Below are 14,426 nucleotides of genomic sequence, written 5' to 3'. Positions count from 1 at the left end.
CTCCTTTCCCTCCTCGTTCGGCCTCCCCTCCTGTCTCCCCCTCTACCCTTCCTTTTCCTCCCTGTATTCCCCTTCTCTTTCTTCCCCCTTTCTTTCTCCTCCCCTTTCGGCCTCCCCTCCTATCCTCTCCTCTACTCTTCCTTCTCCTCCCCGTATTCTTCTTCTTTGTCCCCCAGACCCTCCCCTCCTCTTCCCCTAAACCTGACCCTAACCCGCTCTCCTCTTTCCTGTCCTGTCCCTACTCCGCTACTCCCTTCTATTCCCCCTCTCTCCCTTCTCTGTCCACTGTCCCTCTGCCCCCCTCCCAGCCTTTCCCTTCCCCTTTCGCTTTCCTCCCTGCTTCCCTCCTCTCCTCCCGTTTTCCCCGTTCCTTCTTTCCTCTCAGCCGCGGGGCTGGGGGTGCCGGACAATAATAAAGCCCAGAGGGCCGGAGTCCGGCGCCCCCGGTCCCACTGGAGTCCCCGGTGGTGTCCCCATGCAGTTCCATGGTTGTGAACGCAGGGGACACGGCCGGGGCTCCGCTTCCCCCATCACACGGGGCCCCCTCCTTTGGACGGGGTCCCGGGGGTGGTGCGGGGTCGGGTTTGGGGACCCCCTTGTTTGGAGGGGGTCCCGGGGTGGGGGGCCCCCTCATTAGGAGGGGGTCCTTGCTGGGGGGGAGGGGGGGTGGGTTAGGAAGGGCCCCCTCATTCGGAGGGGGTCCTTGGGAGAGGGGGGGGTTAGGAAGGGCCCCCTCATTAGGAGGGGGTCCTTGGGAAGGGGGGGGGGGGTTAGGAAGGGCCCCTTCATTAGGAGGGGGTCCTTGGGAGGGGGGGGGGGTTAGGAAGGGCCCCCTCATTAGGAGGGGGTCCTTGGGGAGGGGGGGTTAGGAAGGGCCCCCTCCGGAGGGGGGGGTCCCGGGGGGGGGCGGGGCGGGCCCCCTCCGGAGGAGGGGGTCCGGGGAGGGGGGCGGGGCGGAGGGGGGCATTCCCCCCTCCAGGCCCCGCCCCCCTTCCCCGGGCCCCCTCCTCCGGACGGGGTCCCGGCCCGGCCCCCTCCCGGGGACCCCCTCCTCCGGACCGGGGCCCGGGGGGAGGGAGGGGGGGCGGGTGGGGTGGGGGGGGGAAGCAGAGGGGGGCACGTCACTCTGCGCCGTGACAGAAAAACACACGCGTAAAAAAAAAAAACCACGCACACACGAACAACCCTCCCGTCCGGGCCCCCTCCCTCCCCCCCGGGCCCCGGTCCGGAGGAGGGGGTCCCCGGGAGGGGGCCGGGCCGGGACCCCGTCCGGAGGAGGGGGCCCGGGGGAGTGGGGCGGGGCCAGGAGGGGGGAATGCCCCCCCCCTCAGCCCCACCCCCTCCCCCGGACCCCCTCCTCCGGAGGGGGCCCGCCCCGCCCCCCCCGGGACCCCCTCCTCCGGAGGGGGCCCTTCCTAACCCCCCCTCCCCAAGGACCCCCTCCTAATGAGGGGGCCCTTCCTAACCCACCCCCCCTCCCCAAGGACCCCCTCCTAATGAGGGGGCCCTTCCTAACCCACCCCCCCTCCCCCCCGGGACCCCCCTCCTAATGAGGGGGCCGCTGTAACCCGCACCCCCCACCCCCCCAGTGTGATGTAGGGACAGCCGGAGCCCCGGCGGTGTGGGCCGGTGTATTGGACTGGAATGGGGCGGACCCGCAGAGCGGCTCCGGCCCCGTGTGGGGACCCCAGCGAGGGCGGGGGCGCCGGGCTCCGGCCCTCTGGGCTTTATTATTGCCCGGCACCCCGAGCCCCGCGGCTGTAAGGAAAGAAGGAGAGCGGGGAATGGAGAACGAGAATAGGGGAGCGGAGGGGCACGTGAGGGGAAGGTGGGGAGAGGTCGGGGTGTGCAGGGGGGCAGGGGGAAAGGCAGGGTGGGGAGAGAAGGGAGAGAGGAAGGATGGAGAGATAGGGTAGGGTAAGGTAGGGCTGAATAAGGGAATAGAGAGGTGGGATGGGAGGAGGGGGCGGGGGGCGGCCGTAGGGGGGGAGGGAGGGGAGGGCTAGGGGGGAGAGGGAGGGGGGGGGTTTGGGGGGGGGTGGGTGTAGGGGGTGGGGGAGGGGAGGAAGGGAGGGTAAATAGAAGAGGTATAGAGAAATAGAGATACAAAACAAAAGAATTGCAAAAGAAAATATAAAGAAACAGAGATATAGGGCCCCGGCCGGCAGCAACCTCCCTCACCGAACGCCGAGGAGCAAATGGCTCCGCTGGGCCCTCCCCGCGCCTTAAATCCCTCAAGGCCCCGCCCCGCGCAGCCGCACTGGGGTCCCTCACACCTGTGCAGGCCCCGCCCCTCACACCTGTGCAGGCCCCGCCCCTCACACCTGTGCCGGCCCCGCCCCCGGGGCTCCGCCTCCCCCCCGCCCCCCTCCCGCCCATAAAACTCGGCGGATCCGCGCCTGTCCTGCTTTCTTCGGGGTCTGCTCGTCTCGGAATGCTGCGGCAGTGTCGGTCGGAGCGCTGCGAGGAGATCCGGATCGGGGCTGTTACTGGTGCTGTGTGGAGCTCGAGGTGCTCTGGTAAGACCGGGATCGGGGTCTGGGACCGGGGATTTGAGTCCTGGTCCTGCCGGTGTCTGTTGTGTGAGGCGGGCAGGGTGTGGGTGCTGGGGCTGGATGATCGAGGCGGGATTGGGGCTGGGATCGGATCGGCATCGCAGCAGGTGGGAAGAGCCGCTCCGGGATGGGCGCTGGGACCGAGCCCGGCGCTGCCGCTCCTGCTCCGGCCGGCGCGGGGCTGGGGTCCCTCCGGGGCTCCGGGCAGTGGGGAGCCTAGGCTACGATGGTGCTGGGCCGCCAGGAAGACGGCGCTTCCCTGGTGTAGCCCCTGGATTGCGGCTGGAAACGGGTAGGGCAGGGGAATTGCCTGTGGCAGCCCCGGGACCCCATTGGCCCCGCCACTCCCTCAGCGCCGCCGCCTGCCCTGTAGGGCGCCCCCTGGCGGACACGGCGCTGCCCCTCAGCCCCCGCGGGGACACCGAGCCCGCCCCCCCCCCCCCGGCCCCGGCGGCACCGCGGCCACCGCGCTCCTCTGTACCGGGACACCGCCATCCCCTGTGAGAGCCAGAGCGCCCACATTCTCCTTCTCCGTCTCTGCATCCCTGGGGAATCCCCACCAAACGACCGGGGCTGTAGCGCTGAGGCCGCTGCTCCTGCTGCACTGTGCCCGGTGTGGGCCCGGAGGAGGCCAGAAGCCCCCGAAGGACTGGCAGCCCTCACGCCTTGGGATCTGCAGGAGGAGCTGTGCCTGCAGCGTGCCAAACACACGTCCCGGCATGGACAATGGGGTACCAGGACAGCGCTGGCACAGACACGGCTAAAGCGCTGCCTGTGGCCCCTCAGCCAGGGGCTACTCTGAACAGGCAGGTGGAGACACCTCAGCCCGGACAGATGCCACCGACAGCCCAGAAGGACCCCAAGGAGCAGCTAGCATTGCCTGGGATGGAGGCACGGGCCGTTTGTAGGGGGCCTCAGACAGCAGTTCCCATTTCCGATCTCCCAGAGCTCCCACACAGCTGCCAGGTATGTCCTGACTACCCCAAGTCCCTTCCCTCCTTTCCAGCCTGAGGCCATCGTCCCTCACAGCATTAAAGCCAGGGCCATCTTCCCTCACAGATATTGAATCCCAAGCAATATACCTTGGAGATGCCTTAAAATCAGAGGTTTGAGCAGGATGAAGTTTGGAACTTTCCAGGGAGCCAGCTGGAAGTGCAGAAGTGGTGGAAAACTTTCACAGGTGGGTCCCACTGGAGATGTGCTGAAGGCAGGGATGTACATCCCTTTCCTGAGGGGAAAAAACACGCAGAAGGCTTCTGCTGAGGCTCTGAAGGGAGCTGGGCTTCTGCAGGGAGAGGTGTGCTGCCTCAGCACAGGCTGGGAGTGCATCCAGCCACCACCTTGTCCTGCTTTCAAATATCAACTGGAGCTTGAGCTCCGGGGGAGGGGGGGTGAAATCATCTGGGTTCCAGGGAACTCTGTCAAGTGACCCCAGGGACATCAGTGGAGCTGGGGGATGAGGGTTTTAAATAGCAAGTTCTGTAGAATATAGACCTGTCCTTGTCCTGATCCCACTCAGCTTCCCTGGAACCTCTGCTGGCTCCTGACACAGCTGGTGTAAAAGTGGTACCCTTGTATGGGAATTTCCACTCTCCATGAGCTGCTCTCAGGTTATTCCAGCAGGAATTCATCAGGGAATGTGGGGCTGTGGGTACAATTCATCTGAACTAGTAAAGCTGATACCAACCCCCAAATCCAGGCACCACATAGAGAACAATCTTTGTGCTGCCCTGTCAGCTAGAACCCCTGGGCTGGGAAATTTCAGCAGCCAAATACATGGAATAATCTAAATCCCAGCAGCCAGCGTTCCCCAGAGGGACAATCCCAGTCCGAGGGTGGCAGCTCGTGTGGTTCCCCTGCTGCTGGTGGGACAAATTCCCCTCAGGATGGGCGGGAGCTGGGAGCGGGGATGGGGCAGCGCCGCCGGGAGATGAGGCCGCTGCAATGGCGGCTGGATCGGCTGGGAACATTCCTGCCCTGCAGGAGCCCGGAGCCAGAGCAGATCCCTCCTGGCCAGGCTGGGGGCAGCCGCTGGGTCTGCTCTGGGGGAAACACCAAACACCTGTCCCTGCCAGGAGCCCTGACCCTGCTTTCCCTCCCAGCTCCTGGGCAGGGTCAGGGCCGCCGTGAGGGGGTTCCGACCCAAAAACCCCACAGCCCACAGAGTGAACGTTCCCAACAGGGAAATGCAGTGTTGGAATAAAAAACCTGTTAAAAAGGCTATGACAACACTGTAATGGGATTCCCAGGAACCTTCTGGTTTGCTCCTGGTTCTGTTTTTATGTATTTTTAGTCCCTCAATGGGCAGTTTGTAGGGTTTATTCTGGGACTCAGAGGTTGAACAGGGCTGGCTTTGGATTGGCCTTCACCTCTGGTCCCACTTGGGCCGAGCTGGGTGAACTCCTCACCTCATCTTTTCCCTCCAGAATATCCCTTACTCATTTCCCTGCAGGTGAGCTCGGGTTTTGCCCCAAACTGTCCTCTCCTCACCTGCCCTTGCCCTCCCAGTGCCCCTCCTGTTCCCCACAGGTGACACCAGGGAGGCCCCTCTGCCTTTCTCCTGCCCCTCTCCAGCCCCAGCTGCTCCTCTGCTCGCTCTCTCTGCCTTGTCCCACACAGCGGGGCACAAAAGGGGAAAGGTTCATTAATTTAATTAATTCTGCTATTAATTAATTAATTCCATTCCCCAGTGAGAAGAACAGGAACTCACAGCCACTGAGGCCCGACAGGTTCCTGCAGCGAGGGCTCAGCGCACGTCCACAGAGGTAAGTCCAGCATCTGAAAGAAAAAAAAACACGGCAGAAAAATGTGATTTATTTGGCTTCTAAGTTATTTCAGGTTCTTAGAGCCCAGCCAACATTCGCTCTTGATTTTGGTTGAGTGAATGATGAGCAGTGGGCACAGGACATGCCATTCGTGGGGGCAGAAAAAGTAGATTGAGCTCACCTGATTTCAAGTTATTAAAAAAGATTTATAACTCTTTAAACACAACACTCTTTAATTACCAAAATGTTTCTTCCATGATTTTAACTTATTCTCAGTATGTTTTATAAAACTTAAAATAACACCTCCTCCTTAACAGACTCATAAAACATTAGACAAAAAGTTCTAATTCCAGTCTCAGGCTTACACAAGAGTCCCTCCCCATAACCAAACAAAAAAATCAAACTAATGTACCAAAAGTGGACCTTATTAACATTAAAAATACAACTCAACCATATCCAAAAAAACCCCAAATTTATTTCTACCAAATACTCTTCAAATTCTAAATCAAAAACCCTTTAAAAAGTAATGAAAACCATAAAAAATTCTTCAAATATCAAAAACCTGAACCTATAAGTAAATATTACTCAAAGCCCACAAAAATATAGAACAATCTAATCAATATCCTAAATACAAAAAACCCCCACTATACAAATTAGTACCCTGCTAAACAGAACATCAATGAAAATCTTTTACCAAGAAACAGCTGCCAATAAATAAAACCACCATGTAAAGATGTAGGTAGTAATAGTAACCCAACAATTTAAAGTTTCTCCAAAACACTTCAAAAACTTCAGTATTTATAAATAACAACCTTCAATAACTCAAGTATTAATAAAATCAAACAAAATTAAATTTCACTACATTTAAGTCTAAATAGTCTTAAATTTCATTTTATCACTGTAATGTTCTATTCAAGTTAGGCTTATTATTCCTTACTATCAGAATTAATTATTACTAAATTTAAATGTTATTTAATGAAACTTATCCTAAATTTTATTGAAAATCATTTATCTAAACTACAAAGTATATAGTTAATTTTCTTAAAAAAGTAAAACAACTCCAATTAAAACAACTAAAATTAAACTCTAACAAATACCTACTCATAAGTAAAAAAAATACAGTTTATTACATCATCCATTTCATAAAAAATTCTATTCTTCATTACAATCTCTAGTTTTTATCTTTTATAAATAACACCAAAAAATAGCAATTGCTAATAATATCATACTATTTTAAGATTTTTATTCTATTTCTCTCATATATAAATATTTTTTAAAAAGTTACCTTAACTCCTCTGTACACTTACTACTAATATACTAATTATAGAAAATTATTAATTTTATAATAAACATTATTTATAAAATATTATTATAATATTCACAACAGACTTTCACATACTTTACCATCTCTGTATATAATTACCAAAACCACACAGAATTTCAAAATCCGACTTTTTTATTTTCTAACCACTTGTACCTCTCTCAAACCAAGTTAACTCCCTGACTAATCTCTACACTAACTCTATAAGTTAACCTAATGTTATCTCATAATTTTAAATATTTTTTGAAGTTCAAAAAATTAAAGTTTAGTGAACCTATTAATCCAAACTCCAAACTGTTAATCTTATAACTTTCCTCAGTTATTATTACAAAAACCCTTCAATGAAAAATCCAACTACAACATTAATTTATTTTTCCAAGTTCCATACCAAGTGATCAATGTCTCCTACATTTCCTCCACCCTCACACTCTCAATATCCAAATCCAAACTGACAATCCTGTCTATAACCACTTTCAAATCTTTAAAAAATAAGGTTACTATATTCAAAATATCTCCATTCTAAAAATGCTTTAAAAACCCCAATTATTAAATAATTTAATTAACCTTTAATCCTAAAATTTTTACTCATAATTACCATTTTAAAAAACATTATATAAAAATGTATTAACACCCACCAATTAAAATTTAAACTATAATCAAACCCTAGCTCTATCTAAATAAAATAATTAACAACAAACCCAAATATTTGCTACATCAAAAATAAAATTCAAATAATTTTAACTTTAACAATTTAACTTTTTCAATATAACAACTAAACCTATTTTAACAATTATGTAACCTTCCGCTAATTAAAAATTTATCAACTGTTACAAACTCTAAAATAATGTACAGTATTTTAATACTTAATAAATATATCATTTCACATGTTACTAATTATATATATAATCTAAATAATTCCTAATTGATTTAATTTTTTCTTTACTGCATACATTATTTTAATCTAATATTTCTTCATACTTAAAATAAAATTATAATAATAACAACTTAAATAAGTATCTCACAAATCTCTAAGCAATTTTACAAACCAAAATGTATCGATAGTTTATTTCTCATATGAAAACATAAAGTTTACTTACATCTCAACAAGTACAAAAACCCAGGTAAATTTCAATAAAAAACACAAAACCACATCACACAAAACCCACACTGACCACTCCACCACTAAAAAAACAATGTCAATTACACAATGTAAAATACAAATGTAAATTACACAAAAATTCCAACCTACACCTAACATCTTGTATTACACCCACCAAAAACTATCAACTTTAGGTTTCTTTATAAATATAAAAATCAATAGTATAAAATTCTTATTAAATAATAACTTAAAAATATAAAATTCAATCAAATATTATGCCTCTATTTAGTTTATTTACTTTTAATTATACAACTTTACCAATTAACCAACCTAACCCAAACATTTAAATAACTTTAAAGCTTCAAGTTTAAATACTTTGTATTTATATATCACTACTCAAAAAAATTCATTCTTTACTTACCTAATCAATACACCAATTACAAATAATACCTATAATGGAAAACAAGTGCATTATTAACTCTTAATATAAAAATAATTACCAATATATAACATGAACAATCATTTATTCATCAATACTAATCAAAATGCAAAAATAATTTAAAACCTTGAAACTTAAAAAAAAAAACACATCACTTTTTATGCCACCTATTACTTCAGCAACACTAAAACGATGAAATAAATTAAAATATTATCTAAATAAGCAATCTAACACCACATCCTTTACATGAAATAACTTTTTAACAGATAGCAAAAGTATTAAACATGCGGTTTTACAAAACAAAACAACAATGAATTTTCTTTTATTAACACACAAACATAAATATAAAAATTTTAATGAAATATATTCTATACATTTATTTAATAACTCAAAATCTATTTATAAAAATATACAACTTTGAAAAATATCAAAAATAAGAATACCTAACTAAAAATTTAATAAATAAAATTTAACACCATAATTAACAACTACAACAAAAATTTATATTTTAAATACATTTTAATTATTTTAATACTACTACTAATAGTAATAACAGCACCTTATTTACATTAATATATGCAACCAATGCTTAACAAATCTATTAATAAAAAATTTCTTAATACAGAGAGAGAGGGGAGATGTGGGAATTGGAAAACCAGAAACTTCCAGGGACACCAAAAGATTGGATCTGCAGGTGGGAAGAAGCTTGGATTGATGTAAAAATGCAACACAGAGGCATTAGCAGAAAAATAATCCATAAAATAATGATGTGTCTATGGTTGTAAGTGAGAAGCTGTAAAGGTGAGGTGGTGAAGGGTTTATGATGTGAGGCTGGGGTTGTGCAGAGCAAACCAAGAGTTCAGAATCATTACAGAAGCACCTGTGGGCAAGGGAGAAGCCATTGGACAGAAGTGCCCACGGTGCAGCAGAATTAAATAAAAGTGATGGGTTAGAAAAGCAAAATCACCCTGTGGCAGCTGTCTGTGGGTTAGAAAGTGACACATTGCCTTGTGACAAAGAACTGGGACTGCTCTTGAACTGTAGCAAACTGCAAACTGCTGACCCCTGTAAAGTGTGCTGGGCTCTGGGGCTGATCTGTACCTGAGCAATGAATCCTTCCTGCCCCAGAGCCAGCCCCTGGGGCTGATCTGTACCTGAGCAATGAATCCTTCCTGCCCCTGGGGCTGATCTGTACCTGAGCAATGAATCCTTCTCACCCAGAGCCAGCCCCTGAGGCTGATCTGTACCTGAGCAATGAATCCTTCCTGCCCCAGAGCCAGCCCCTGGGGCTGATCTGTACCTGAGCAATGAATCCTTCCTGCCCCTGGGGCTGATCTGTACCTGAGCAATGAATCCTTCCTGCCCCAGAGCCAGCCCCTGGGGCTGATCTGTACCTGAGCAATGAATCCTTCTCACCCAGAGCCAGCCCCTGGGGCTGATCTGTACCTGAGCAATGAATCCTTCTCACCCAGAGCCAGCCCCTGAGGCTGATCTGTACCTGAGCAATGAATCCTTCCTGCCCCAGAGCCAGCCCCTGGGGCTGATCTGTACCTGAGCAATGAATCCTTCCTGCCCCTGGGGCTGATCTGTACCTGAGCAATGAATCCTTCCTGCCCCAGAGCCAGCCCCTGGGGCTGATCTGTACCTGAGCAATGAATCCTTCCTGCCCCAGAGCCAGCCCCTGGGGCTGATCTGTACCTGAGCAATGAATCCTTCCTGCCCCAGAGCCAGCCCCTGGGGCTGATCTGTACCTGAGCAATGAATCCTTCTCACCCAGAGCCAGCCCCTGAGGCTGATCTGTACCTGAGCAATGAATCCTTCCTGCCCCAGAGCCAGCCCCTGGGGCTGATCTGTACCTGAGCAATGAATCCTTCTCACCCAGAGCCAGCCCCTGGGGCTGATCTGTACCTGAGCAATGAATCCTTCCTGCCCCAGAGCCAGCCCCTGAGGCTGATCTGTACCTGAGCAATGAATCCTCATGACCCAGAGCCAGCCCCTGGGGCTGATCTGTACCTGAGCAATGAATCCTTCTCACCCAGAGCCAGTCCCTGGGGCTGATCTGTACCTGAGCAATGAACCCTTCTCACCCAGAGCCAGCCCCTGGGGCTGATCTGTACCTGAGCAATGAATCCTTCTCACCCAGAGCCAGCCCCTGGGGCTGATCTGTACCTGAGCAATGAATCCTTCTCACCCAGAGCCAGTCCCATCCCTTGGTTGCTGACAGTGGTGGCTCTGGGCAGGGCTGTCTCTGTGTCTCCTCCAGCAGACAGGGCTGGGGCTATGTCACAGACATCTTTTATGGAAAATCCTTTCCTTGGGATTTTTCCTCCTGAGAAGCTGAGGGGCCTCAGGAACAAAATGTCAGCAATGGTTTTCTGCTGCTGTGGGATGCAGCAGGTGCATCTGGGATTGGGCTCATGGGGTTGTTTCTGATTAATGGCCAATCACAGCCAGCTGGCTCAGACTCTCTGTCCAAGCCCAAGCCTTTGTTATCATTCCTTCTTTTTCTATTCTTAGCCAGCCTTCTGATGAAATCCTTTCTTCTATGTTCTTAGTGTAGTTTTAATGTAATATACACCATAAAATAACAGATCAGCCTTGTGAAAGATGGAGCCAGCTCCTCGTCCCGTCCCTCACCCTCAGGCCCCCGTGAGCACGGTCACAGGGCTGGGCTGGCAGCAATGGCATTCCCAGGCAGCAAATGCCAGCAGAGAGGAAAAGGGGAGCCCTGTGTCCCTCTGACTCACCCCACAGCCTGGGCAGGACCAGAGCCCTCCAGTGCAGACCCTGCTGCTGAGGCCTCTTGGCTTTGGCTGCTCAAACACCGAAGATTTGGGCAAAGATGGGAGGAGTTTGGTGACTTTTCCTGTCCTGAAAGAGAGGAGGAAAAGAAAATTAAGTCCAGTGTGGAAGTCCAAGGATCCAGTTTTCACACTTCTGCTCTGATTGCTCACTATGGGGTTTTATCCATGAGAGGTGACACCAATTCAAACATAAAAGTGCCCTTCTCCAGCATTTTCATTCCTAACTATTTCAGACATTAAAATGAAACTCATTTTTCTTATTGCATTCTTTGCCTAATTCTAGTAGAACCATTTTCATCTCACATCTCACTTGTCAGTCCTTTACACTGGACTTTGTACAAAGGGCTGGTGTATCACAAGAGATCCCAAAGAGAAACCCCTCCAGAACCTGCCAGGGAAGGTTCCAAGGCACTCCAGAACACAGCCAGCTGTTCCTGCCTTGCCAGGCCACACCATCCTGTCACATCCAGCTGGGCTGTGCAGGCCAGGCAGAGGCTGCCCTTCCCTCTGGGGAGCACAGAGCACAGACATCCTGGGCGGCACCTGAAACAACAGGGGAAAGGCAAAATGGAAATGTTTACTGTCAGAAAAGGAGTGTCTAAAATCAGAACTTCTGGACAAATTCACTAACACCACTTTCACATGATAAACACAGGCCATGGCCATCCTTCCAGCCCAGGTGAAAACAGGAAAGAGAACTACAGGAAAAGCAGGAAGACAGAGTCCCTGATTGGGATACATTTCCCAAAGTCTCTTCTGCGTTGTACGCTCTTTGTGCTCTTTAAAAGAATGGATTGCTGCTAAAAAAATAACATTTTATCAGCCACAGCCAGGAGGTGAGCTACAGCTGCAGAGGCAGGCATGGGGGAGAGCTGGAGAAGTGAAGGAACAGGCAATCCTGTCCAAAATAAATCTTGTTTAGCTTCATCAGTGCTGGGAACGAGGAAAACACGCTGTCCTGGATGCATCAAGGACACAATGGCCCTGGCTTGGTCGTTGTCCTTTGCCCCTGAGCTTTGGCTTCACCCCCTCTCCAGAGGAGCAGGGAATTCCTGCAGGGAAAGGGGGACTCAGGTCCCCCTCAGGGATGTGTCAGGAAAGGAGGGGAGCTCTTTGGAGTGGCTGACCAGTCAGAAGCTGTGCCAGGGGCAGCTGGGGCTGGAAATGCTCACTCAGGATTGCACACCTGGGGCTGCCAGGAAGCAGGGGCTGCACATGTGCCCATTTCTGTGACAGGCCAGTCAGAAGTCATGTAACCCAGCAACTGCTCCTCTCTGCACCACTTAGAAATACATGAAAACCAGAAAAAACCAAGCAAACCAACCAAACAACAACTGCAAGAGAGAGGGCTCCGTGCAGCATCACCTCAGTGTCCTGCTCAGCATGGGCAGAAGGAAGGAGCAAAGCTGCTCCTGCAGTACTGCCAGCTGTGCACCCAGCAGTCTGAGAGAGCCAGAACTGCCCTCAGCTGCAGCTCCCTCCTTGCTCTGAGGGACCAGAGGCACCACACAGCCCAAAACTGGCAGCACTCAGCCCCCTGCTAGCACGGACACCTTCACATTCCCTCTTTGGCCAGACAAACCCGGGATGGTTTCAGCACTCAGCCCCCTGCTAGCACGGACACCTTCACATTCCCTCTTTGGCCAGACAAACCCGGGATGGTTTCAGCACTCACCCCCCTGCTAGCATGGACACCTTCACATTCCCTCTTTGGCCAGACAAACCCGGGATGGTTTCAGCACTCACAGCCCTGCTAGCACGGACACCTTCACATTCCCTCTTTGGCCAGACAAACCCGGGATGGTTTTGCTTTCCTGTCAGCCTTGGCAAATTCACTGACATTTATCCAGGCAGCAGACTCCCTGTGTGGCTCTGGGGCCAGATCCCTGTGGCACAAAAACCCGAGAGAAGATTGGAAGGAATCTGTTAAATCTTCCTCACACAAAGCACCAATTTATCAGATTATGCTCCTTTCTGACCCACAGATGGGGCAGCTGAGGGGCCTTTAAAAACTTTGATTCCATGTTCAGTCTCATGTGAAGGGTGAGACAATACAGATGTTATAATTCACACCATCACAATCAGAAGCCAACTATTTCCTAATTCCAATACACTCCAAGTGTTTCTTGGCCTGTCAGCTTTTGTCACACCATGCTGTAAATGCTTTAAAGCCAATCATCTAAAGCTACCCCTCCTGAATCTTATTACAATGCATCTTTCATAGTTCTATCTCTCCAAAGTACCCAGTCTTATTTACAAAGTCACCCTTTAAAACTTGTTTCTAGCTCCAGTTCTCTCTCAGCAATGTCTGTCCCATTCCGTGGCATTTCTAAGTCAGCATTTCTTATCTCAAAATCTCCATACAGACACACACTGTGTGAGCCTTCTGTCAAACTCTGGACATTTCCTGCCCATCCATGTCCCTCAGCAGAGCTGCTCTCGGCCAGCACGGGGCTGTGAGTGCTGCCGCAGGGCACAGGCTCTGAGGAGCGCTGCGGCAGTGACATCAAAGCCAGCAGAAGCCATTGCCGAGCAGACAGAGATCCTCACCTGCTCTGATGGCTGAGTCCCTGCGGCTCCTCCCCACCGTGTCCCTGCTCCAGGGAGGATGCCCCGGGGCCACACGCTGCCCTGCCGGCAGGAGAGAAAGGGTTAATGAAGCTTTTTGGGCACATTCTGTCCCAGAGGGGTTTGACACAGGCACGGGAAGCTCTCACACGCAGATTGTCCTGAGCCGGAGCACTCCAGGGCATCCTTGAGACAGAGAGCAGGAAAAAGCCGCAGCTGCAGCTCTGATCCTGCTCCGTGCTCTCCCAGAGGGGCAGGAACCCCATTTCTTCCCGACCCCGGGAGCCCCAAGGAAAATCCCTTACTGGGCTGGCACCGGAGCTGCCGCTTTCCTGGCACTCTTGCCCCAGAGCCAGCGGTTTCTGCGGGAGCAGGAGGTGTTCGTGCAGGTCAGAAGCTGCCCGTGCCTGGGGCATTCCCTTGGGGACACGAAGCTTCCCACGTGCATTCTGCAGCCCAATTTGTCATTTAGGCGCGTTTCAAGAGAGTTTAAATGGGAATGAGGTGGTTTGGTGCCAGCACAGCGTCAGGGGGGGCATCAGGAGACTCACCGGACGACATTCCCTGCAGACTGTCCCCTCTCAGCACCACAGCTGCAGCATTCGCGTTCCTCACCGAGCTCTGTTTCCAGGACTCCCCTCAGGAAACTGGTGGCGCTTCCAGATGCAAATCCCCGAGGCACCACCGCTCCTTTCCCCCCGCGAACCCCCCTCCCTCTGTCCCTTCCTCCTTTTATAACCACGGCTCCACCCAGGATTCAAAGGGAGGCTCCCAGGTGCTTCCCGAGACCCAAATCATGCCAGGTGTTTCGGGAAATAAACAGAAATAAGCTCGTCCCTTTTGGGGTAACAAATTATCTCTTCCCACATTCCCCC

At 50.3% G+C, this 14,426-nt stretch overlaps 2 long non-coding RNA genes across 6 annotated transcripts in view; one reads left to right on the top strand and one right to left on the bottom strand.

The window, feature by feature from the left end:
• The first annotated feature begins 2,052 nt into the window (after positions 1 to 2,052).
• Positions 2,053 to 14,426, top strand: part of LOC129117577 (uncharacterized) — a 444,593-nt gene continuing 432,219 nt past the window's right edge. Inside the window, exons 1-5 of one of the 5 annotated variants that reach the window (XR_013181106.1) lie at positions 2,053 to 2,519; positions 3,362 to 3,521; positions 3,615 to 3,735; positions 5,246 to 5,320; positions 8,805 to 8,944. This is a non-coding gene — a long non-coding RNA (uncharacterized LOC129117577). Of the gene's footprint in view, positions 3,522 to 3,614; positions 3,736 to 5,245; positions 5,321 to 8,804; positions 8,945 to 14,426 lie in introns of those variants that run through there. The other 4 variants (XR_013181103.1, XR_013181104.1, XR_013181102.1 and 1 more) reach the window with 4 other exon arrangements.
• On the bottom strand, positions 5,214 to 14,243 carry LOC143693428 (uncharacterized). The gene is made up of 6 exons (XR_013181107.1): positions 14,103 to 14,243; positions 13,534 to 13,614; positions 11,372 to 11,526; positions 10,927 to 11,050; positions 8,162 to 8,190; positions 5,214 to 5,333 (listed from the first exon to the last, which is right to left on the bottom strand). It is a non-coding gene; the product is annotated as an uncharacterized LOC143693428 (long non-coding RNA).

This window comes from Agelaius phoeniceus, chromosome 2, assembly GCF_051311805.1.
Source record: "Agelaius phoeniceus isolate bAgePho1 chromosome 2, bAgePho1.hap1, whole genome shotgun sequence".
In the NCBI taxonomy this organism is placed as follows: Eukaryota; Metazoa; Chordata; class Aves; order Passeriformes; family Icteridae; genus Agelaius; species Agelaius phoeniceus.
The sequence above is the reverse complement of the archived record's forward strand: the minus strand, read 5'-3'. Positions and strand labels throughout refer to the sequence as shown.